At 36.0% G+C, this 27,207-nt stretch overlaps 1 long non-coding RNA gene across 3 annotated transcripts in view; it reads left to right on the forward strand.

Moving 5' to 3' along the window:
* Positions 1-27,207, forward strand: part of LOC137853446 (uncharacterized) — a 358,598-nt gene that overhangs the window by 182,603 nt on the left and 148,788 nt on the right. For all 3 annotated transcript variants that reach the window (XR_011094506.1, XR_011094507.1, XR_011094508.1), the window contains one exon: positions 20,387-20,462. This is a non-coding gene — a long non-coding RNA (uncharacterized lncRNA). The remainder of the gene's footprint in view (positions 1-20,386; positions 20,463-27,207) is intronic.

The raw sequence follows: 27,207 nt of genomic DNA on the forward strand, positions 1-27,207 counted from the left end.
ATTTGAGATGTAGTGCTTTCAGTGCTAGAAAATATGTCCTGCTAACCTCAGTAGAGCTGATGAACAGGAGTCAAAAATAATGTGTACTTTCTATTGCATATTTTTGAAATCCTTAATTAGGTTATTTTCTGAACTTGAACTTACTGCAGCATTTCTGAGAATCAAACTTCACTCATACTATGTAACACAATATTACCCAATTCAATGTCCTGGTATTGTTGCTGCATTTTTTTTACACTTTAAAAGCAGGATTGTGCCTGCATCCTTGCATTTGTACTGTAGGTGGGAAGAAAAGATACAGAGATTGTGTTGTCACTTGTACCACTATATAATATTCAAATATATTATGGAGTTTAACTGTCTCTTGAAAGAAGAATTTTGTGGTGGTGGTCACAGTGGATTGTGACTGAATGGCTAAACACCATCATCAATCATAAAATCACAGAATTGTAAAACCACAGAATCATTAAAGTTGGAAAAGACCTCCAAGATCATCTGGTCCAACCATCCCCCCTACCACCAGTGTCACCAACTAAACCATGTCCCTAAACAGCATGTCCAACCTTTCCTTAAACATCCCTAAGGACAGTGACTCCATCACCTCCCTGGGCAACCCATTTAGATAATCAAGATCATCAAGCAAGATTATCAAGCTTGAAAAACATGGGAATGGGTACCACTATATTCTGACAAATCTGGGAAGTCTTGGGAGAACTTCTGCTCAACTTGACTGTGACTGTGGTCTAAACTGCCCTTGGTGGCTAAAAGCATTCCTTAAGCTGGTGGGGACAGTTCGTTTCATGTGACTAGAGTTCTCTTTGCCCTTAATCTGTCTCTGCTTTGCACCACCTACATCCTTTTTCTGCTTTTTCTGACATCCTGAGAGTCATTTTTTTGATGTTGTATATAAGATCTTGCTCCATTATAGTCACAGGAGCATAGTTATTGAGTTCATGTGTCATATTTTTAATCTACTTATATTGATTATGTCCTCAGCAATCTAGCAAAAGTTTTATCTGATCTGGAGTGTTTTAACTTATTTCTGATACCAAACAGTTCATGAATGATAGCCGACCAAATCAAAATTATCAGATCTTCTAGCAATCACTTTCCAAATACACTAATGTTTTCTTCTGTCATTAAGGGTATGATCAAGAATTTATTTTCTAGCCATATAGCTGAACTTCTGCTGTTTATTGAATATTGAATTCAGAATGCAGATGCCCTCATCCACATTTTTTTTTTCCTTTAGAAAAGGAAGTAAGTGAACATTCTGTATCTAGAGGTCTTTTATCAAGTACTAAAATGTTAGCTATACTTATTGGCTAGGTGTTTTTTACACTGAATACTGAAAATGATTAAAGAGGTACTATCATTAGTGTTATGTATTTATACAAATTAAGCAGATGCTGAATGAACATTTATAATGTACAATAGGCAAATCAGGTGAGTATGAAAGCTGGAGTTACCTTCCACACTGCTATAGCTCTGCAACTATGGTTTTGCCCTACTCTCCCATATAATTTCTATATTCTGCAAAAAGATTAAATTTGCAGTTTGCCCCATAATGATCTGACTCATACTGTTTCAGAGAAGTGTTTAGAAGTAAATATTTCTGTCATTTGAAGGAATTTCTTTACAACTATCTAGGTAAATTACAGTGTTCACATTGACTTACAGACTGGCAACATAAGTACACAACAGCAGTGCAAGTCATCCCTGTACAATGTGCTAATGTGTCTTTTGCAAAGGTGGAACAGGGGTTTAAAATTAAGCTAAATGCATTCCTTGGTTCTGTCACCAAGAGGTATAAAATGATGTGGAAAATGTGGCAGTTAAATTAGGAAAAAATAGGAGATAATGCTTTTATCTTATCTACCTGAAGGATGTAGAAATGGATGAAGAGGAAGGGTTTGACAATAGGTCTGAAGAAGAAAATAATGAGAGGAAATTATTAAGAAGAGAAACTTAGATTGAATATCAGGGAACTTGTCCAGACAGTGAAATCTGTTACAACCTGGAATTGTCTCCCAAAGGAAGATGTCAAAACTTAATTGCTTTGGGCATTTTTAACAATTCTTGTCAAATTGCATGGAAGAAATGTAGAGAACAATCAAGGACTTGCAGAGGAGTACACTAGGTGATATACTAGGCTTTGCCACCTCTTATTCTTGAACTGCCAGAAGGAGTGACACTAATTATACTGGCAGTTTTTGTTGGAAGGGAGACCTGTTGTCTAAGAACTCAGCTGTATTACAGCCTTGGTTTGAAACAGCCTTCAAGCATGGAAGTTCAGAATGAAGAAACTAATGCTCTGTTGAGGGTGTTGTGCTGAAACCTGTAGTCAATTCATTTGGATGTTGAAACTTCTGTTAGGTGACCACATAAATGGTCAGGAGAAAGTGCTCATTAGACTGGAAAAAAAATGGAAAGTAATTGGATTGCAAGGCACAAGAGATCTGTGCTTGCTTGCCTATAAAACAAGTTGCTGCTGTGGGCTTTGGAGAGGAGGACAAGGACAAGGACATGGATGAGGGGAGGATGTCCTCATTTGCCCTGAGGTTCAGGTGAAAGTCTGGTATTATGTATTGCTTTATAGCTTTTCTCCTTGCAGTAGGCAAAATCAGAGTGGGAAGGCAATAAATTACCGACATTCCAGATAAGATCATCTCTTCTGTCTGTGGGAATGTTAAGTAAAATTAATAAAGAAAAGGTTAAAAGTTAAATTTTGCCCTTCTCTACCAGACCACAAAGATACTTAGGATACAGGACTGTAAACACAAAGAAAATAAGCTCTGAAAACTGCATATATTCATATTAGTTGTGGTGCAGAGTTTTGCATGGTCACATTTAAATCCTATTAACTGAAATACAATGTAAACTCATTTGTATTAATGTATGCCAGTGTGCAGGCACATAGGCATGCCAGAGAACATGTACTGAGAGTATTGCAAATTCTTGTCGAATTATCTGGCACAGACATCAAAGAAAAAAGTCAAAGACATTGACCCAACACAGAGGAGAGGGTTGTTGTTGTCGTCCCAGGAAGTGAATCCACTGGGACTGCGTCATGGTCCTCAGTAGGTGTGTGGCTAGAACTCAGCTCTTCTTTAGGTTGTATATTGCTTTCACTGAAGGTCCAGTGGTTCTTCTATTTGTTTGCTAGTGAACCGTGTGAATGTTTGATGAAAACAAACCTAGAAATTGGGGAAAGGAAAGGGAGTTGGGTCTAAGTGTGAAAGATTGTGCCACACTGAAAGTGAGGTGCCACTGTGCCTAATTAACCTGCAGGTGTAACAGGCAGAGTAAAATTTACTTGTGCTTGCTGTTCTGTGTTTTTGTGCAGGCAGCATTGTCCTTGTGCTTTGGCCTATTTCACCTTTACCTGTCTCCATTCTGGGTACAACAGTGGTCTGTTGTAGGAGCAGGAGGAGCATTACAGGCCATGATTTGTTGTTGTGGCCTATATCAACGGTAAGGAGCCTTTTTGCATACTTCCACTTTTAAGTGGACTACCCACAGTTTTTGTTAGCGCTGTAGAGCTGCCTGTCATACTTTGCTCCGATTACTGCCATCTGTTAAAGAGATTCATTTGTGGTCTCTGTTTCTAAAGTTACCATGAAGGATCAAGGACCATAATTTTATTATGTGTTAGTAAAACATCCAGCATGACGAGAGTCCAATTCCATTTGAGATCAAGAGTTTATATTACATTTCCTGTTATGTCTGTTATTGTTATTCATTGTAAACCGAATCCTTTTCTTATTTTACCCAGTGGGCTTCTCATTGTCTTGAATGGGAGCTGGATTAACTCCTGTCAGACTACATGAAAAGTCTCTGTATTTTCCTCAGATATAGTACTGCATTGTTACTCTTTTGGTGTGAAGAAATTATAAAGCTCAATTGCTCGTTGAGTTTAGTACATGTTACAAACACCTATACATTGACCTATGGAAAAATTTTCATAGAATCATAGAATCATAGAATATCCTGAGTTGGAAGGGACCCTTAAGGATCATCAAGTCCAACTCTTGACACCGCACAGGTCTACCCAAAAGTTCAGACCATGTGACTAAGTGCACAGTCCAATCTCTTCTTAAATTCAGTCAGGCTCGGTGCTCTTTTGATGTGTCACTGGTCAGACTGATTTTGTAGAGCTCTTAAAAATGGTGGCAGAAAGGTGGCAGTGTATGTGACAATACATTCTATAAATTACAACAATAAATTTTAATTAGAAGAGACTAAGATACATCTTCTGAGGAATAAAATGCTACTCAGAGAAAGTGGCAATAAAAGTAAATGGCTTACTGGTCTTATGCCTTCACTTTTGGAAAGGCTGAGGGGGATGGCACACTTCAAAGATTCTCCATCAATTTAGCTTCTCCGTTACTGATATGCTGAGCACAGAAATATTGACCTTAACAGCACTGTGAATTTAAGATAAGATCTGACAGTATTAACAAGAGTAAGGCTTTATGGTCTCCTCTAGCCTAGTAAGTATCATCTGAGGATATTCAAAAAAAATCAGATAAATTTAGATTTTAACATGTGAAAAATCCAGACTAAACCTAACAAGTCCATGAGATACAGGCTTTTTGAATTCCTGCTTGTAAGTGACTGATTTCAAGGTAATTATTTTCATTTTTTTCTTCCATATTGCTTCAAATGATTTTCCTTTTCTTAAAAAAGAAACATACAATGGCAGATTATATCATGCTTTATAATGCTATATAATGCTTCATTAAACTTTAGCCACAACTGTTCAACCATGGGCACGTTATTTGAAATATACATGTATGTACCTGAGTATGTGTGTTACTCATTCAAATATATATATAAGAGGAGAGGTGGTATATGGATGCTGGCTGATGGACATTTGCCCAATCTTTTTCTGGTAATTCTAGTGAAAAAGGCTTCCTCATCTTGGTTGGCAGCCTGTTCCACTTAGCACATAGTTATATAGTTATATATCCTTTCCCATTTCTGACAGCACATGGGTAGCAGTGGATAACTTCTGACTTTTGCAAACTGAAACATCCTTATTGTGTCCCTCGCTATCTGTCTCTTTTGGAGACCAACAGACCAAATCATTCAACACTAATTAATGGCTAAGAACACTTCATTTAAAGCTTCTTATCAGTTCTGTTTCTTTCCTCTAGCCCCTTTCTTATTTTCTCTCTTTAAAGAGCACACTCCAGTTGAGGCCTCACTGAGGAAAGAATAATAACCAGATCCCATGTTTTGGAGAGTGCATTATTATTGCTGAAGAGCAAAATAGATTTGTCTTCTTTAGCGTTTTCTTTATTTTCCTTTTTTTTTTTTTTTTTTTTTTCTTCTCTCTCTCTCTTTTGTTTTTTTTTCCCCTCTCTCTTTTATTTTTTTTTTTTATTTTTTATTTTTTTCCTCTCTGTTTGCTTTGTTTTTCAGCATGGGCTGTGTTGACTTGCAACTATAGAAACAGGCATGGCATTAAATGATTAAATATTTAAAATCCAGGAACAGCAGTGTGCTCCTGTGATAATGTACGGGTTCTGGTTCTTTCACAGCTGAAAATTTGACAACTCCAGCTTTCTGTTCCTGTTGTACTCACTGGTAACACCTTTTGGGGCTTTGGGGGTGTAGAGATGTTTAATATCCAGTCTGAGAAATGTGATCTTTAATAGTTTTGGGAGCTGTCCTTCTGAAATTGGCAGAAAGAGCTGCTCTTAGATCTGGCCTTTATCAGGTTTCCGTTATGTGGACCAGCCATAATATGGTTTGGTTCAGGAGTTATAATTAATAGCTGCCATTTTGATACATCTGTAAATAATTTAGCCAGGGAAGAATTTTCTTAACAGGGATTTAGAAATTAAACCCTTACATTCTGGAAACATTTGCAGCAAAAGTAAAGAAACAAAGTCTCATAAAGAAACAATAGTATTGACTAATTTGAACAAAAGAAGAAAGTCATATTACATCCCAAGTCTTGCTGAAATGTGGATAATCTGGAACATTTGAAGCAAGAGATAGCCTTGAGCAATGGCTATTGCTCAGAGTCTAAGGTCAGTTGAGACAAAATAGAGGTCAGAGTAATGGCATCAGGTTTAATAGTAGATGTTTTCAATTCCACAGAAAGCATCTGAAGGCATGAAATTAGTCGCTGGAGGAACAAGGCATCTGAGGAAATGTAAACTCTGATTCTAAGGGACCAACTTCTTAAAAATGTGCATTCTTAGAGAGAGATATGGAAGAAGTTAAAATGTGTAGTTTTGTGCCTTCCAATCTGATGGCTTGCAGAAGGCTGAATTAGCATGTATTTATCTGAGCCTTTCATACATATTTTTGCCTGATTGAGAAAAATCACAACAGACATTCCTTCAAAATTGGAAAGAACTCTGTTTTAAGGATGGGAAAATTAATACACCGAACTTCTAATAGTGATGAAGGCCTCTGTGATTGAGTGCATGTTTTGGGGGGTCATTACACTTGTGACTAACTTATGCTATTATGTATTGAAGCCAAGGAGTAAGTATCACAAAATCGTACTTACTACATAAATACAGAGGACATATCTTTTTAAAATGTTTGCTTTTAACTTTGGTCTTCTTATCTTCGCTGTTTTCTTTTTTTTTTTTTTTTTTTTTTCTAGTATGATATATAATTATACTGTTGAACCTATAGAAACTAGTTACGTTGTCAGTGGCTTTAGAAATGATACATACACTTTCAAATTACACTTTATGATCCAGTGTCCAAAATCTCATTTTTATCTGTCTGAAGTAGTGAGCAGTTGAGTAGCCATTGGTTGATGTGACAGAGTCCCGTAGTAAACTGATGGCAGCTGGGACTGCACTTCAATTCCCTCTTTTCAAACCCGTTTTCTGTCATACCTGTGTGTCATGGTTATATTCTGTGAAGAGCTGGGAAGAAACAGCAAAGAGCTGAGACATGCTGACACCAAAACTAGTTACATTGTTAAGGATTAAAACTGTAGTGGCCAAATAGGAGAGCAAACCCGACATGGCTTGATTTGAAATTTCACTGGCAACAGTCTCTTATACAATGATATAATTTCAATTTGTAGAAGAAGGAGGAAAAATTGAAATTAATATACATGTATTTTTTCTATAATTGAAGAATGAGAGAAGCATCATCCCCAAGAGAGCCCTTTTGGTAATCCATTCATGCTGCAAGGAAACCTGATAGTCTCAAAAAACATGTTTAAAACAGCATTTCCCCCACCAATGTCACCTATTTGGTATAATGTTAGAGCAGTATTATATTAATCCTGCCATCAGCTGTCAGGATAACACTGCTGCACCAGGCTTGAGTCTGAGTAGGAAGCCTGGCAAAAGGAGGCACTTAGCCTGTTGTGTAATTTTCCTCTGTTATTTGATTCTGATCCTCCAGTTGATCTCCTAACCTGGCAGTCCATTTTCAAATTTCCCTTGTAATAAAAATGCATCTAGCTGATCTGTAGAATACCAGACTCTCCTTTTCTTTGAGACTGAAAAGCTTGTGGACACTGGTCATGGTACTCAGAATGTCTCTTAGTATTTATGCCTGAATCTTATGATTTACCAAACACTTTCTACCAAGCGCCTTTCAAAGCAGGTGATACCAGTTGCCAAGGCAGTGTGGAACACCCTTGCAAATGCAAACAGTGCATTGCAGCAAAATACTGAGATGTTTTTATTTACTGAGAATATTTTATTATTTACAGTTGGTTAGGTAACTTGCACTGCTTAGTCAGTGATGAGGATACATGCACAAAGTAACATCACATTGCACTCTAAGGACAAAAATGACTTAATTGATGATTCTCTGAAGATCAGATAAGTTGTTAGATATCTAGAAAGTCTTTTGTTATTGTTCAGGGTGTTCATATGCTCTCAATTGTTGAATTGAAAGCTCTTTATAGACTTAGATGCCCAGTTTTAGAGACTTATCCTTCACTTCTAAAATGAGGCGGGAGTGGCAAGAAAGTAATGGGGGTGTAGAAGAAATTATAGTGAATCATGTAATACTTTGAATTTCTCCTGAAGCTAATTTCAAAGTTTGTAGAGTTAAAAAGGAATAAGTAGTTCACAGTGTTTCAATGTCTTTTAGAGGAATCTAATGTGCAAGATTTGGAGTTTCCTCATATTGGGAAAATATGGTGTATGTGATTTTCAACATATTGTTTGTTCTGGAGCGTTCCCATATGGTCTTTGCATTCATCTCAGTAATCCCTTACTGATTCTTTGTCTTTACTGCCTCTCCACCTTTTGCCTTCCTCTTTGTCCACCTCTCCATTATTTGTTGTATTAACTGTTTATTTGTGTATCTTACAGATAGGCACCTCTTTGCCATCTACTTTGGTGTTTACTTGTGCAGGAAAAGGGGGTAGTGGCCAGCTGCCATGAGCAGATAAATTCTCACGAAGTAGCTGGCTTCACTTCCCTTGTTTTTTTCATCATGATAAATCTTCCTGTCTCTGTCAGTTTGGCAAAATGACTCACAGGCACTAAGTGCTAGCAGAGCAAACATATTTCCAAAACCATATCATGTATGTAAGAATTGATTTTAGACTGGGGAGTTTCATTCTTCAGTTTATGTAAAGTCAAGTTAAAAGGCTTCCAGCCTGATCTGAGTGAGCTTCATACTCTGTAAAGGCAGGACAGCCGTCCAAAACAAAGCCCATTGAAAACAGTGGAAATCTTTCTGCTGCTTTTGCTGTGCAGTGAATCTGGTCTTAGCAACCATGAAAGTAAGATGCAGAGTCCACAGGTTTTTTAGCCAGTGGCTTTTATATAACTCTGAACAGAAATTGTCCTGAAAATAAGCAATTTTACACATACGTGTTTAAACATCCAGTGACAGTTAATTATAAATAAAGATATTCTATCAAAGGAGAGCAGATTTTTTAAAAATAGTGTTATCTTTTGAAATCTAAGAACTGTTTATATAAAAGATTGCATAGGAATACACAGGGATGTCTTATTAGAGACTTATTCAGGGTAGCAGCTTTGAAAATGAACAAGATTGCTGCATTTCTGTCCTAATTTTTATTTCTTCCTAAGTTTAGATACATTTTCAGTTTCTTATTATAGTTCTACATTTCTGTAAATAAAGTGTAGAACAATCCAAAGACCATTTTCAATGATGTAATATGCCCTTTTCACTGTCTGCTGAGATCACAGCTGACAAAAAATTATCTTTCTGTTGTGTTCTTTGGAGACCTTCCTGCCAAACAAGATAAAGATCTGTACTGCAGCAATACAGCCTTTTGCAGGCAGTGACAGCTCCTGCTCGTGGAACCCAAAGCTACTTCATTTTAAAGATGAGAAAGGGTTAACATGAATGCAATGACATGTGGTTCCTGGTAAAAGGCCTTTTTATGTAGCTATATGGCTTGTAGTCATAGCTATATTATAAAAGTCCTTTGGGAACAGGAAAAGCACATGAAATCCTTGCAGGTGTAACAAGTGGAGAATTTTCTTAGTGCTTGATCAAGGTTAAGGTCAGATTAAAATTAAAGGTGATTCAAATGTTTGCCTCAAATCAGAGCAAAGTGCTGAGGCAATAATATGCAGTTAGAGTACAAGGGAAATGATAAGGAATTGGCTACAGCAATGTCAATACAAAAGAAGAGCACCCAATATACTTGCTTACATTTGAAGCTTGGTCAGATGTAACAGTCAGATGAATGTTCTCATCTTCTTGACATAATGCCTTATGAGGCAGCTTGACATTTTTCTCCTCCATTGTCAAAGCTTATTTACTCTACTTCACTTTGGATAAGATAACTTACAGTTAATTCTGAACGTTGCTGGAGGTATCTTAGATACCGGAGTTTCTTACAATTTCCCTGTTTCCCCATTTAGTAATTGCTGTAAAATGAAAAAAAATAAAAATAAAATCATAAACCCACTGTGTCATTATCCTAATTCTGGAAGATAGGGAAACATTATATTTTACCTTTTCTAGTACAAGTAGACTAGTATCTTGTGAGGTTGTAACCCTCTGGACAGAAGCTATCTCTGCTTCCAAGATCACCCTTTCTTTATTCTGCTACAGCCAAGCTAGTTAGGCTGTATAATCTCAGAGAAGCCGAGGCCTCCAAAATGTAAAACAATGGGACAAAATTCACATTTGTCAAGTTTTTCTCATGTATACTGATATCTGACACGGAGAATGATATGTTCTGCAATTATATGTTGTGCATTTTGCAATTTAGATAGTATATACTGATAAGCTGTACAGTTAAATGTTGTTACTCTATTCTACAGTTTGAGTTAAAAATTGACTCAACTCCAGCGTTACAGGACTTGAGCAGACTGTATAAATGCGAGTCATTACTGCCTAAATGTTGCAGAGTGTTATGGTGAGCAAAGACAAGTGTCAAATAAACCCTTTTATCTAAGGACAGAATAATTCCCTGCTTTAATCCTAAAACAAATGCAATTTGTGAAAAGTCAGACATTAGAGAGACCTGCATTTTGATAGACTTTATAAGCCGATATTGGGGTAAGTGAAATCTTCAGAGAGACATGTCATGCCTGTGGGTTAGAACAAATTCCGTTAATAATTAGTGGAGTAAAGCTCTGACAAATAAATGGTAGGTACTTAGTCTGAGCTCTGTCTTTGCCTTTGTGGGTTGTGATTAGACTATCAGTGCTACATCAATGGTATTTTTTTTGCTCTGATTTAATACTACATCACTTCTATCCCCAATCCAGTTGTGATCTGATAAACATAGCTTGAGTCTAGAAAAAGAAATGCCATTCGCACATTTTAGTTTATCCTTGTTGGCATTAAATGCATTCCAGGCACACTTTCCTTTTATAAGACAGCATCTGAATTTGAGTGGATGTATTTGTAATAAGAGTTTTACCAGATACATACTTATTTTGACATCTAGTGTTAAATATCTTCAATACGTACAATGGCATTAAATTCAAGCTTGCATATGCTACTGGGTTTGACTTTGAAATTGCAAACAATGGTCTAGTAGAGACTGAAAGTTTGCACATTAACAGCTTGTTTCAGATACCTCAAAGGTATAGCATAGCCTTTCTTTTCATAAGAAAATATGGTGGCAGATGTTATCACTAATAGTGCTAAAGAGCTTCAGTTTGTGTCTCTCTGTGGACTGTATTCAAGTCCCATTAAAATCATTGGGAAGATTTTGCCTGCCTGCCATGAAAGCAGAGCAGGCCTTACATCTTTGAACTACACTGGCTGAAAATGTCTTCAGTGCACAAAACTTCATAGTCAACAGTTCTGAAGAAACCGATGCTGACAACAACTGGGATTATTTTCATTTTCCCATAACTACTGGCTTAAAAATAACTCATGAATGTGCACTTGCTAATTCAGAAAGTGATGAAGTATTTTAGAATTTTGCTTTTTTATAACTAGCAAGAGACACAGTAGACTTCTACATTTGTCATGTAGAAGTACACAGCTGCTGCACTGAAAATCTTTTACAGCATCGGGACTATATGAGTGGGCCTAATTAAAAAAAACTTTTTTTTTTTTAAATTTTTTTTTTTTCTACCTGAGCAAGGTTCTGCGATCTCATGTTATTCATCATATGTGATGATAATGTCTAATCGGCATCTTTTTTGCTTGCCTGGAAATGGCTGAAGGAAATCCTTCCAAGCATCAGCTGCCAGTATGTGTGCAATAGTCAAATTCAAGGTCTGGCTTCACTAAAAAGCTGTGCTGTTAGTTCTCTGAATTTCAGTAAGGTTAACTATTGCATGGTGTTATATGCATAGGTGCCTGCAGCAAGGTAAGTCCAGAACATGGAATGTCTGGGAACAGACTTAGGGGTGAGATTGTAACTGAGTACATGACCACCAAGAACTGTAAGATCTCTGAAATTCATTCACCATAAATTTATGGGCACACGGGACTTTTATTAATTTGCTGCTTGGCTCCCACTTTGCAATTTACCTTGCTGTGTTATAGGGCCTCATCATTAGCTAAATAGTCTGGAGTACCTGTGATGCTCAAAAGCCAGGGAAGGTGGTGTTTGCTTTGGCATTTAAATGATGTGTTGTAAGTTCCTTATGGCTATCAGATTGGCTGAGTGGATCACTGCAGATAAACAGGAGATATTCTTTCTCCCTTCCAACTGCTTATATCACGTCTATCACTCTACAATGTCCCAACAATGGTTTTATCTTATGTTTGCTGTTCAATTAGCTAAACAAGTGCTGCTTTGACTTGCTGCTTTGAGGCTGTTGTTACTGTGAAACCATGGGTGGCTGTCAGCAGTGTCCAGGGGTTATAAAAAGGACCTTCCCAATACCTCTTTGCCCTCACGGTTTAGAATTATTACTAAAACCTCCAGCCTTTTTTGTCTTTCTTGTGTCTGCTCCCCTTGGGGATTAGTGTTCATGGAGGCCACCCAGGTGGGCAGGTGGACTGCATGTGGTGCCCACCACTGCCGAAGGCCTGTTTTAACCCCTTATTTCAAGTAGGAGGCTGCTGTGCTGAGGAAGAATGGGCTGCTCTCATGCATGAGTTCACAACAAGGCTGCTTTCCCTCTGCTAGTATGGTGCAATGTCTTTTGGGGGGCTTTGAGTGCTTCGCTCCTTGGCTCCTCCTTTCACCAACTGTGAAATGAAGAGCAACCAGTACCAGGTGAGTTATTGCGAGCTCTTTTCTCAGATGTGTTGAGTGAATAGCTCTGTGACCTGTTTAAACCACAGCCTCAGTCCCCTTGTTCCTCTTCCTTCAGTGTTGAGGCTTATGGATGACAGTTTTGCCTGAAAAAATATCCAAGCATTCTGACATATGTAGGATTTTCAAATTTGGGAAACAATTGCATCATCTTTTCTTCATGCAGCAATTTCCTTTTAAATTGTGCAGAAATGCAGGGGGCAGCTTTCTGAGCTGTTTATAAAATTAGACTGCCTTCATTTATTTGGTTTTATTGTTAGGAAACACATATAACCACGTAGATATATATTCAGATGCAAGTAGTCCATGAACACCAAAGACGGTTTTTTAAACAGTTCTAGAAATGCAAGCCATATTATTGCTTTCTAATATGTGTGCATATAGTTGTTCACTTTTCTGCTGACATATTTTCCCAGAGGAAATAAACACATTTTACCAGTTTGCCCATAGCATTCACTCCCTGGCTTTAATTTTGTAATGATGGAGCAAAAAGCCACAGAAGGGTTTGGCTGATAAACAGAGATGCTTCTCTCCTTATCTAGCTATTATGAGGCAGTCATCAAAATTAAGATAGGAATAAAAAGAAATAAAATCAATGATAATGAAGCAAATGTCCTAATAGCTGTTTAGTATTTTACTAAGTGGCAGTGGTGTTAGCTTTTAGCAAAATGTTACTTTGTTCTGGACTTACAATACCAAAAAGTGCTGCATGAACGTTATTAATACACTAGTTCAGCTTTGCTCCTGTGTAGAACAGGTACTAACCCAATGAGGTGTATTGGTAGCCATTTACAGTTAAGATATATAGATTGGACGATGGGCTGTGATGAGACTTCCATGGCAAATGTGAATTTTATATGCTTTGCTGCAAAGCTGTCTCTGCAGCTAACCTTTGGGTGATCTGACACAACCTCCTTAATCTGTTTTGTTTTATTTATTAATGTATTTATTTTTTATGTAACAACTAGATATAATAACTCTGATGTTCTTTTAAATCAGTTAGAGCAAGATGGGAGGTATTGTTTCTTAAAGTGCAGAAAACTGACTGCAAATCATAGGTGGTCTCACTGATAAAGCTTGATATTGATAAACAGGTTTCTGATGATCTGTATGTGTAGCTGTACCTGTCTTTGAATGCTTTAAAAGTCTATATGGGTACATTATGAGGTAATAAGTAAAAAAACAACAAACAGAAAACCCTCTCCAATGAGGGGTAGCAAATGATTTTAAAAAGTTAAAATCAAGATGATTTGATTAAAACTGATACACTTATGCCAAGTAGCACTGGCAACAAGAAGCAACAAAATTCTTCTGGATCTATTAGTACTAACTTTGCTCTTGTTCTGTGCAGGTCTGTCTGTCTGGATCTGCAGAAGTCATTTTAGTTTTTTAAAAAGAATAATAGAATCATTCAGGTTGGAAAACACCTCTAATATCAATATAGTTCAATCTTTAACCTAGTACTAAAATTCACCACTAAACCATGCTACTAACCACTTCCTTAAGCAGCCTGTTCCAATGCCGCACAACTCTATCACTAAAGAAATTTCTCCTAATATCCAAAGAGGATCGAGACAGCTGATTTGTTCTCTTTTATTGCAAATTCACAGAAGATGTATGTTATAAATGGGTAGTCTATATTTGTAGCCCATTAAGGTTTAAAGTTAGAGCATACTAGATGCTACTGGCAAAAAGTGAACTTTGTTGTCAGATATTAGCTGTTCAGTCTCTTGAAAGCCTTGGGGTTTATGAGCCACAGTTTCATTATTTGTGGTCATGCCAAAAAAAAAAAAAAAAAGGCAACAAAATAATAAAATGGCAAATAAAATTCTTAGGGTGGTGGAATACAATTTAAAAGGCAATAGTTGCAAAATTAAAGCCTTTAAAGAACTCAGAGGGTGAAGGAAGCCAATTAAAGATGTTGGGACTTATTACGGATTCTGCCTTAAATGATCTGTGAGGTCTGCATATGAATCTGGAACTGTATTTTGAGATATAAAGAAATCAAACAAAACACAACAGTATGTTATCCTTAGCAGATGAAGAGGAAACAAAACTGCAAATGGGTAGCTTCCTACATGATTTTCATTTCTGATTCAGTTTCTCATTCTAAGATTCTTTTGCACAGAGAGACTTTCTTTAAAAATGGCACCATTTCTTTGTCTCTGAAATAAAGTGTAAGACTAATGCAGTAGGTAGCTGTCTGCAAATTTGTTTTTACCTTGCAGTGCATTTACTTTTTAATGAGAACTATAGAAGCTGATTAATTGTGGCTTCTGCACCTATAATTTAGGTAGGACACATTTTCAAACAGACTGCCCATCGAACTGAACTCATCAGGAAATCTTCCTGTTTACAGTAATAGGAGATACCATTTAAGAGTTCCTTCCAGAACCAAGATTGTTCTTGGAGCTGAGGCTCTCAGGGGTAGTGAGAATTTGCAACGTCCATTAAAACCAATGAACTGGTCCTGCAAACCTTGTACTCACCATTAATTCTTCTCACCAAATGTATTCACCATTATTTCTTCTGGTCAACATTAGCAGGATGGAATAATACTTTATTTGGCCTAATATATTATACTACAGATGGATTTGTTAATTTATTAATTATCACAGTGTAAGAGTTCTTATTTATATTAGCAATATAGTTTGTAATTAAAAATATCTTTCAAGTTAAGAATTCAACTTCATACCTGTCTGCAGTGAAACCTTTATATATGAAATTTCTGAATTAAGGTCTCCTTAATAGTCTAATGTATTTTCTGTGGAGAATGTGTTTGTAGGATGTTTGACAAGAGGATACTGTCATAAATTTATAAGCAAATACTGTATTTAGATTCAGTTTTCAGCTAAATTGAATGATTCTTACATGAAAAGATTGGCACTAAATACATAGTCCTATTTGTTCTGAAGGTTTTCTACTGCTAAAATATATTAGAACATGTAAGAAAATAATTAACTCACCCTAAATGGCTTCTGTTAAATCCCATTTGTTTTATTGGATTTTCCTGTGCCACAGAAGTTGTAACCCATGTTCTGTTTTCACTTTTGCTTTATTTGATAACTGTATGAAGTTGCATGTAGCTTGGTAAAATCCTCTCTTTGGAGAGGAAGTATGATCCAAATTGTCAACCACAGCAGACAGGGTCATGCTGTACAAGTGTCTGTTCTCTATTCCAGCTGCCTAGCAGAAAGAGTTTAGCACATGCAGCATCAAGGAGTTTTTTGATAAGTTTTATGTCTTTTTATATCTAATTTAATGTTGAGCTTTCCAAGAACAAAAGCTGTTTGCCTTGAGATGGCTTATTTGGGTTTGACAAAAGAAAGCAAAAATATGAAAACAGCAATCTATGATGATAATTTGACTCATGGCATATGCTTTTGGGTTCAGTGAATTTCCTGTATCGATTTTTGAGCATGAGCATTAATGAATTCCATCTTCAAGCAACATGCGTCCTTTGGGATGCACAGGCTTTCTGAGTATTATTGAATTAAGGCTGTGGGATGTTCATGAGGTATTTTTTTCCTTGGCTGCTGATGGGGGTTCCAGCTGAGTTTTTGTTCCGCTACACTGTTTCAGCTTCACGGTTGTTGTCTCCTTTGATTTTTTATTTTTTTCAGCAGAATCTAACAGCTTGATATTTTTAATTAAAACATTTGATAAATATTCATTCTAATTTGTATATGATTTGCAGCATTTTCACTAGAGATCAGCCTCTGCACTGGGTATTCTCACATGTAGGTTGAACCAGCAGTTCAAATTCTCGATGTGTTTGCAATCATAGTTTTTCTGGGTTTTATTTTAATCATCTATGCAATATTCTTTACAACTTTCAGTTCTTTTGCATAATTCACAATCAGTTTTCTTGTATTAGCTCTCATCAGCACAACCAGAAAACATTGCCACCTGGGCTCTTTTACCAGGAGGGACTGCCTAAAGAATACTTGGTGGTATTTTACTCTGAACTTATGTTGTATATTAAAAAAGTACTGTAGTATCCTCTGATCCCTCCTCCCAGCTGAAGAGTACTGAATTTCTATCTTGTGCTTCCTTAAAACAATTACATAGCATTGCATTGTTCCTTTATTTGAGTATTGTGTTCCATATTAGGTGGTATTTTAACTAATGTTGAGGTGCCCTGGTAAGGCTGATACTTTAGTGATTGTTTCTACTGGCATCCATTGACTAGTTTGTTCTGTCCACCAATTTGTGATTAAAATGTACAAAAATAGATGGTATTCTTGTGATAGATGTTTATATGGTTCATGACCAGCAGTGCTTGTGGATATGTGATTCTGATGTTTGGATTACAGGAATGAAATGAAAAAGTGAGAACTCCAAGGTATATCTTATCTATAGCAGACAAATTTACAGACACAAAACAATCTCTGAATAATATGATTCTTTGAATAATATGATCAGGAATATGACCTATATTTCATTATATATGGACTCAGAAAATATCAATATAAACATGCTTAAGATCTCCAAAATTACCAAATACATACAGTACCATTCTGTGGTGTCAGGGTCTATTTTGATATTGCTTATAAGAACTGATGTGCAAGTCAGCCATTTGCTGAGTTGTGAAAGACAGGAGAGCTGACCATTTTTTTTTAAAGAAAATTTGCAGCTACAAAACAAGCGTTTCTTCTGTGTAGGGTCATAATAGAGTGTTTGCTGATTTTTTTTTTTTTGTGAATCGCTTAGCAGTGGAAGACAAATCAGCGGTCTAAGTTTGTGTGGTAATAAAAGAAATCTCTCTTCAGAAAACAAAAAGTCCCGCTGTTTGATTCCAGAATACTTGGGCTGGGAAGAGTGACATGGGGTCTTCAACATTTTGTGTGTCCTCACGGTTGGCATATATTCCATTGTTCACGGTTGGCATGTGTTTAGCAGTATAGACTGCTAAACACATTCTCTTATTTGTTGCAGAACATTAGACATTGGGCACATGCCTTTGAACAAAATAATGGAATTAATGCTCTGAGCTGTTAGAAAGTCTCACTCTGACAGATAATACTTTCATCCAGGTCTTCTGGGTGTATGCTAAGTACATAGCCCCACATCCTGGGGTTCTGCTTTTATTCTAAAGCCATCTGTTGGGAAAGGTCATGTCTGTTTGCTAGACCAGAAATGTTTCCTATGAAATGTGTTCTACTGTTTCCTGCTTAAATAGTCTCAAAGTACCAAGATGGACTCCTTTCACAAGCGATCAAGATTCTAAACATACTTGCTGTTCAAACACACCCACCACTAAGTGAATCCTTAATAATAATAATAATAAAACTAGCTAAAGCAGAGGCCAAAATAGAATACAGAAATCAGTCTCAGATCATCAGCTTTCCATTTATTTATTTTTTAATTTTTATCTTTTCTGGTGTTTACGATGATTAGTGACAAACAAATTGTCCTCATTATCAGCCTCCTTGTCTCTCTGATGACACTTGGAAATATGTTCCAGGACATGTTGTCTAAGTAACAAATGTTTTTTTTATTTTTATTAATGTCACTCTATGAGCTTTTCAGCTAGAAGACCAAACTCATCTGTCATTTGTGAATTGCAAGGTATTGAATTACAGCCAGAGCCTAATTTGCAGACCCAAACACCTACACTAAGCAGCTAGCGGGACCTAGGGATGTCAGCACCCTTAAGTAAACTGTGTTTGAGTGAGCCCACAAGTTAGTCTGAAAGCTCATTTAACTGTCTGTCCTTGAAAACTGAGTTCCTAAATTCCTAAATTAGTTTTGGCACGTTTGGAAAAGAAAACCCATGTCTTTGTTAAAACTGAAAAATAGGCATGCATGCTGGGAATTCATATAGACAGCATACATTGCTTCAAGTGAATATATGCGCTTATCTGTTATTGAGTCAAGCAAAAGCATCACAACTTTGTGTCAATAATGCTGCATAACACGATCAACTGTTTTCTTCTGATGTAATTAACCCTGTCTTAAAACTATAGTTACATGTGTGTTATTTAGTGAAATAGTGTTAAATGACAACCTCCAAGATATAGGTAGTTTATTGAACGCAAATCAAATTACTAGAAATATTCTAGTAGAAATATTCTAATGAAGAGTTAACACATCAACTTGCTAAGCCTATCCAGTAGTTTTGGAAGGATTAGCCAAGTATTCTCTTTGTACCATCTTTTTGGCAAGAACATTATCTGCTGTACAAGCATGTGCCTCTTAAAGGCAATTTATAATTAATATAATTGCTTAATGGGACTTTTCCCTTGACCATAGCATGCCATGCTGCCCAGACGTCATCTTATGCTTCAGTGCTTTGCTGAAGAGCTACTGGCATTTTTTCAAAGAGAAGAGTAAAATTGTCTCCAACAAATATGTCATCCAATATCTCTAAAGTAGGAGAGCAAGTTCATCATGACACATCAAATACCATATCCTGTCTATGTTTGAATTGGTAACGTATTTTCTCATTGCCTTATCCAAAAAGTGTCTCTGTTCAGGAACTACACTTTTATTGACATGAACTCCAAGGATTGCTTTTAATTTACAGTAAACTGCAAACGGTCTACTGGTTTTCCTTAGGGTGATGAGGGATCAGTAAATAATATATGTAACCTATTGTTATTATGTAAACTATGTCTGCTAGCATAAAGGTCATTTTTCTAGAAAGAAACATTTACTGATTCTGGGGTGACATCATGTTAAAAGATAGAAGGACCCAACTGAACTGGAAATCTCAATCTCTTCATTATAAATTGAGCAGAATTGCCCTTTTGTTTATAAAATAATAACGTTTCGGTTTTCTCACCTCTTCCTTGTTTTGCCTAGCAGTAATCAAAGGGCTGTGAAAAAGCTTCATAAAGCTGCTATTTTTTTTATTTTTTTTTAAACCTCGTAAATTATTTACAGCTTTTAGATTGTGTAGAACTATCTGTAAATCATGCTGTGTTCAGTGACCATTTCTGTCCAAAACTAAAACAAGTTATCAGAACAGAAAGAGTAGAAAAAAAACACAAAGGTGAAAAATTACCCTGGAATATTTTATACATATATATATACACACACATAACTAAAGTATTTTTCATTATTGGAATTTGAGAAAAAAATTACTATGACCACAAAAAAATTATAAAGCAAAGCAATATGAATTGTTTCATTAAACTTAAAATACTTGGAAGGGAGTGAAAGAGATGGAAGTACCAGGAGGGAAGAGTGGTTTCTGTCAAGGAAGGTATTTACATTTCAAGTTGGAGGTTTGATTTGCTTTGCTAATTTAACAAACTGAAAAATCAATTATTAACATAACTCTAACTTCATTTGCTAAATAAGGAGTATTATCTCTATAATTCCAAGCTGAAAAGAAAAGTACTAGAAGTAGTACTAGAAAAAAAGCCTTGATGGAATTCATCTATTGGATTTGATTAGACTAAAGATTGGTAGATTTTTAAGTTAAGAAAAAAGGCACAAACCTAGCCAAGTCTTTTGAAGTTCTGCTTCCATCTCTGAGATGGAAAGCAGGGAAATTCATGTTATTATGGCATTGTTTCTGACATATCAGGGAATGGTTATATCAGAGATTATTGAGAGGATATCCATTCTTACTTTTCTGAAGTTATTATGCATTATTTATATTTTTTTCCTGCAAAGTCCACTTCCTTTTGACAATGCAGAATGCATTAGATCAAAAACTAATCAACAAAGCTTAATTCATTGCCTTTTTTGCATGCAGTTAACAAATTTTGCTCTTTGTAGGTAAGCAAAGCTTGAAATCTGCAGAAGCACAACTCTCTTCATCTTGAAGCAATAACATGTACAAGACAAAACCATGGTAGGTTTTGAAATCTTATTTTTAGAAATTTGCTATTTGAGAGTGTCAATGGAGCTGAGGTCACTATTACATTTTGCTGCTCCTTGAAGTTGCCAAATAAATAAATGCCTTTGTAGTCTAGCTATCTTTCACTGTTTGAACAAGCATTACAGCACCAAAATGACTAAGTCAATCAATGCTGTGTGCTAGGTATATAGTATGCTGGATGAATATAACCACTACCATTTATACTAATATCAGTGAAATTCTTCTAATGGATGTTCAAGTGAACAAATATCTGTAGCAATATTAAATAAAAACAAATGCCTACTGCAAGCCATTTGAATTTACTGTTCTGTGAACAGTAACAGCTATTGTTACAGTATCTGCTACCCCCCTACCTTAACATATTGGAATAAGGAATAGTAACAGTCACTATTTGAACATCTTTCAATGATTAAGTTATTCCGTGCATTACATAAGGTTAAGCTGGAAAAAACATTTATTCATACTTTCTAAAGGCATCCAGTGGAACAATAAGCTGGACAAATACTGTTTTGCTGAACATTCAACTCTAGTAGAATTATATGTATTTATGGTATTATTTTTTTTGCAGTATTAACTCTACTGGAAAGAAGAACTAAAATACAATAAAATTAATAGCAGCAACTACATCTTGGCGTATATAAAACTGAAAGATTTTGCATTTGTTGACTATATGTTTGCATAATACAGTGGCTAAGAAGAGCTTGTCATAAAGAGTGTTTTCAGTATCTGTTATGTAGTTTGGATGATCTTTGAGGATGAAAGTGGGTCATTCTGCATGTGCCTGACCCCTGGGGGAGGTAAATGGAAGTTGTGCTGTATTGCAATTGTCTGCACAGCCAAAAGTAAATTTGATCAATGAGCTCTCTCTGTTGTCCAGTAGTCAAACACTTTTGTACATAAATGATGCCTAAGAGTAAATTGCCACTGAATATATCTAAGTAAACACAATGCTATGGTAGCCCAGTAGTAGATTTTTCTTTCTTTCTTCTAAAGCATTTGCCATACTCCCAATCATGAAAGAGGAATACTAAACAAACAAACAAACAAAAAACAAAACAAAACAAACAACAACAACAACAAAAGTGCTTCCACTTAGCCTCCATTTTCTCTGATTACAGAAAGAATATATGCAATGAAATAAAACATGAGAAAAAAGCATAAAACAGTGATCGAACTTTCCTTAGAATTACATGTAATTTCTATTGCCCAGCATTTGAGAAGCAAATAGGACAGAATTATATTCAAAGTACTTCATACTTGTTCAAAAGCAAAATATATAAGGAAAAATCATGCTTAGGATATTGAAAATATCCATTAATTCCCTTTGAACCAAAAAAAGATAGAGTGTTGCTTACAGGCGTGAAGGACCTTTCATATAACAGTCTGTTGCTTTTACTGGGGGGGGAAAAAAAAAAAGGCCATGAAAAAAGTGCTTGTTTCAGGATTAGCATATTATCCTTTACCCAGATCCATGCCTCTAATCAAGCATTTCCTTAATTTTTTTTTGTTGCGTATACAGAAAGAAATGTCCAATGCCACATGATGGATAAACTTTTGTTCTAGCTGCCTTATTCATACATCTTTGCCTTTTTCTCATCCTCACATTTAATTCAAAGTTTGATGTCGTGTGGGAAGGCAGATAGATGTCAATTTTCATTAAAAATGAACTAAAAAGGAAGCATACTAAATATCATGAATAGTACTTTCAAGTACCTAGAATCCTCAGTTGACTTCTCTGGTGTTTAATTAAAGACAGCTCCATAACATTATTTCATTGCTAAACTGGGGTCTGCTGGTGCCCACAGTACTCTGATTTGAAGGATTATGGACAATTACAGTAACTGTTTTACAGTGCTTGGAATTGAAAACTTGACAATGAACTAACATTTCTGCCTATATAGAAAATATATGCAATGGATCTAGCAGACCTGGTTAAGGATGTACCATCTGTATAAATATCAAAACAGCTTTCTGTGAACAGTAAGGGATGCCTTAGATCTTTATACTGATGGAAGCTAAAATACATAACTATGGGTAGCTCAAATGATACTGTACATATGTGGATGAAGAGAATATATTAAGACATAAACCTGGAGTAACGCATACTGCTATCTACTACTACTATCTGTGAACACATAATAATGCTGTCAATCAAAAAGTGAGCTTTTCAGAGTATGGGCTGAGCTCTAATTTTTATTTTTTTTTTTTCAGTGGAGTCAATTTACCACTCTTGAGATGAGGCTCAATCACCTTTAGTTTTGTATTACATGTTCACAGGACGGAACCAAATGGTTTTCAGCTGCTGTTGTGATGTATTCACAATGATGTAGCTAAATCTGTTTCAGGGATGCTGTTATGTTTTTATAGCTCTTTAAATGGGCCAAATTATCTGGCTATAACTTCATTCTTCATGTATGGTTGGGTTAATTGGTTTAAAATCAAAAGACAATTCAATGCTAACATCTGCAGCAGTGCAGAATGACCGAAGTAGTTCTGGGATTTCCATGTATATTCCTAAGATGTTCAAGCACTTCAGCTATTTAATTTTTACATTAGAGGCAGGAAGAAACAAGATTATGCATCAAAACAAAAATGTAAGTTTTCTTGTATTTCTCAGTTCACTAAAATAAATGTGTCACAAAAATCTTACACGCTCAGCACTTCTCATTTTTGTTTTCAAACTGAGTAGGATAAAATCAAAGACATACTTTTGAATATTCCATAAGCTGAAATAACAGACTTAATATAGTATTACTTACCAATAGCATAAGAATTAGCAAAGATGTTTGCTGTATTTTATTGCTTATGCTGTTACTAATTCTTTTGAAATTATGTACTATTCTAATCCTTGACATAGTCTGAATAAGTCTTATTTTTTTTTCCTAGTTTCTAAGCTTTTCTGTGACATTGTGAAATCAGTTTAACATCTGACCTTTTAGCCAGCTGACTGGAGAGCAGCCCTGCTGAGTTTATGCAGAAGGGCTTGATTGCTCTGCTGGATAGTACAGTATTTTGGATATGCAGATGTTAGTGACTGAAGTGAATTATCCATCTTGAACGCCACTTGAATTTATGCTGAAGCTTTCGAGCTGTGTTCTTTGAATAGGTCCCACAGTAATTGAATTCTCATATTGTGCACAAAAAAAAAAGAAAAAAAAAGTCATACCTTATGTGCAGAACTGAGAAACTCCCCTGATTGTTAAAAATTGGCATGAGAGGGCTTTCAAAAAAAGGACATCGAGCACCTGCAGCAATATTCTAGCTCTCCAGGTTCTGATAGTTTCATATAGAAATTGATTTCTATTACTGACCTAGGGATGACAGACAAGATGACAATGTGCTGAGCATTCAGTGTTATTGCAGCTCCTGGAGATTTGTTGAAATTTTCAGTGCTTCATTCCTCTTGCCTGCCAGATCTGTCTTCAAGTACTCAACTCTTTTTGTGGAGCTAGTTAACTTCCTGTGAGCATGGTGCTAAATGAAAGGAGGATCCCAGAGGAAAGACATGATACCAAAGAGTCAGACAAGGTTACCTAGTATGAGAACAAAGTTAAGAAAAATTTCTTCAGATGTTTAGTCCATCCCTGAGAAAGACCTTCAACCTTCAGATACAGATTCTGGAGATTCCAGTGGACTTTCACTATACACTTTGCTGTCACTTCTGCAGTGAAGGCAGGAATACCCAATTTACTATGAGTTTATTGGGGGAAATTGCCACCATGTCTAGGCAAAATGCAGGCACTATTGATTTTTCCCACAATAAGAAAGATAGGCCTCAGAGACAAACTGAGATTGAAGAATATGAGCTTACAAAAGTAGAGGCGAAGTAACAAGAGTTCCTTTAAAGAAAGCATGGTCTTGCAGAACAGTAATGATAACAAGTATGCTCTAGCTAACAGTTTAAAGAAAAGTCATTTGAACTAAGGTCCCGTTTTGCTGAATCCCATTCAGCCAAGGAAGACTGGTGAGAGAATTTCAGTATTTCTATTTTAGTTGAACAGCCATGGGAGTTGTCTGTCTTCTTTCATAGTACAGTAATTGGTTCAAATGCTGCTGCCAGTTAAGCAGCTCCTGTAGACTTAATGGGAATCTATATTGTGCTCACAAGGTTAGAGTTTGGGTCAAGGTCAAAGCAGTCACCATTATGGAAATACTGGGGTCTGATTTAATATATTAAGATGATAAAAAGAAAAGCATTGCCTGACCACGAACACCATTTTCTACTGTCTATGTTTAACAGAACACCTGAAATAAAATCCATGAGAGTCTTGCTGTCAGAAGCAAAGAACTGCAACCCCCTGTGAGAACAGTAGGTCCTATATTTGCTCAGGAATTCTGTAAACCAGTCTTATGTCTCACATGAGGGGTGCTATACTATGAATGTACTCTTTTTGGAGAGGTGGTCTAGATTTTTTTGTTTGTTTGTCCTAATAGTGATGTAAAGTTCTTCAGCAATAAACCACTACTTCATCTAACATATTATTTTGACAACAGCAGGGCCAATCCGGTTTTCTTTATAGGAAGTCATGGAATCTTTGTTATGACTCTAAATACAAATTTTAAGAAAGGGCATAAATTTCTAGCTGCAATCTATGTCTTCTGCATATGCCTTTCTTCCATAGTTAGAAGACCATTTTATACACGTATAGTTATGTTATTGAATTTTCAATCTTTCTTCAGGTTTTTAATTTCAAGAAATGTCCCTCAATAAATTTTGTAATTGTGCAGAATATACCCTACAAAAACGATTCTGCCATCAGGGAGTACTCACACCTCCTAAGGTTTGACTGGCAGAAACATGTTTTCCAATTGAGTTCTGCCAGCGGTATTTGTGTATGACAAATAGGACCTCGAAAGAGAAGAGATTCAAGCAAGACAGTGTGATAAATCCTTCTGCAGAAACATAAATGATTTATTATATTATTATGAATTATTAATGTTTCATCAGATGGACTTGAAAAGCTTCAGCACATTATTGTAAACACTGCATCATTTCTGAGTGACTCCAGGTAAGATTAAAGTAAAAAGCAAGGTAGAAAACAGAGCTGACTGTGGTGACTAAAAGTCTCTGAGGGTCACAGAAGGAAAGAGCTTTGATCAGTGTCATCAGAAGAGAAAAAAAAAAACAAAAAACAAAAAACAAAAAACTAAATGTTTTCACTGGAAGAGAAATTACCAGTTAAAATACCAGATACAAAAAATGTTTCACAGTGAAGTCGGTGGCTGTAAACTGAAAAGTCTTGCAACCCTTTGCTTGAATGGTTTATCTGAATCACTGCAGTGACTCAAATTCAACACATATGCAGTTTTCCTGTTCAAAACCTCAGAAGGAATCTTCCACTTTGAAAGTATCAGAGATCCCATCACATATTACATAAAATCCTAGCTATCACTTAAACTTTTATATCTGCTTTTGAGGCAAAGTCCAGAATACTCTGAAGTGGTGTGCCCACATTTAGCCAAGCAGAGCATGAGCATTTGGCTGCCTGGGAAGGTTGACATTAGCCCTTCTGTAGGGTGGCTGCCACTTCTTACTCTCTATCCATATGCATGTTGGAGTAAAGACTTATGTGCTCAGCTTCTCCTAGATAATGTTTCTGAAACTTCTGAATTGAAAAAAAAATGCTAATATTGTTCCAGCCTCACCCTATGTTGATAACATCTTCTGTCACTGCTTGCCTAACCCTGTGCATCATTTTCTTCCAACCTTTCTCAAGACTTTTACTCTGATATAATTCATCTGTTCCTTGCTTTTGTGACATGCAAAAAAAAAAAAAAAAAAAAATTTCAAAGATAGGTCCCCTTAAGACACACAGGGCAGCCTATTGTGAAGATAAATGTTTCAAGATCTTTGGGGATTTGAGAGCATTTTTGCATCACAGATAACAGTTTGTGTTCCTTAGAGAAGTCCTTTCCAAGTATAAACTATTTATTCTTTTGATTAAGCTGATATTCTTGAGGATAACTTTAAAGTTCTTCCCTTCTTTATCATGCTAATTAATTTTCATTGCTTTTTTTTTTTTTTTTTTTTTTTTTTTTCCCTGAGGCGAGACCTTTCTGCTTTGTAAAAGGCATACGTAGAGTTAATGTATCAGGTGTATTTCTTGGCTGGAGCATGGTTCCAATACTCTGCTTGGTTCATTGATGGTCTCCAGATGGTCAACTAATGTGTAAAATTATGGTTTTGTCATTTCAAACCTAAGGTATTTCTTTTCTCTTTCTCTGTGACCATCTCTGTAGTCAACTGAGATGCTGAATCTGGATTCCCAGTGCCAGATGAATAATAATATAAAAACACTTATGGATCTTTCTATAATGAACTTTAAAGTACATTTTTATGCTTTAAACAGTTTTTTCCCCCTCTATTTTTTAGCTTTCAGAGAAAAGCATGATGTAAGGGTTCCTTTTGTGAGCTACAGAATAGGGAAAAGTGTTATAGGAATTGATATTTGTTTGGAGGAAGCACTGCAATGTGAGTTGTTAGCTCATGTACCCTGGGGAATTTTTGTGTGTTGATAAAGACGCATGGGCTTAGATGCTTTGTGTGTAAGAGCTCTAAAGCCTTGGGTGAAACAGGTATTTTTAATACAGATTCTAAATAAGTAATATATATATATAATAAACAAAAGTGACAGATATTTACAAATGAAAAGCATATAATTGATTAAGCCTGTTTGCAGAAAAGTTGGTTGTTCAAATATTTTCTTTTGGATAGTGG

This window comes from Anas acuta, chromosome 3 (genome assembly GCF_963932015.1).
Source record: "Anas acuta chromosome 3, bAnaAcu1.1, whole genome shotgun sequence".
Lineage (NCBI taxonomy): Eukaryota > Metazoa > Chordata > Aves > Anseriformes > Anatidae > Anas > Anas acuta.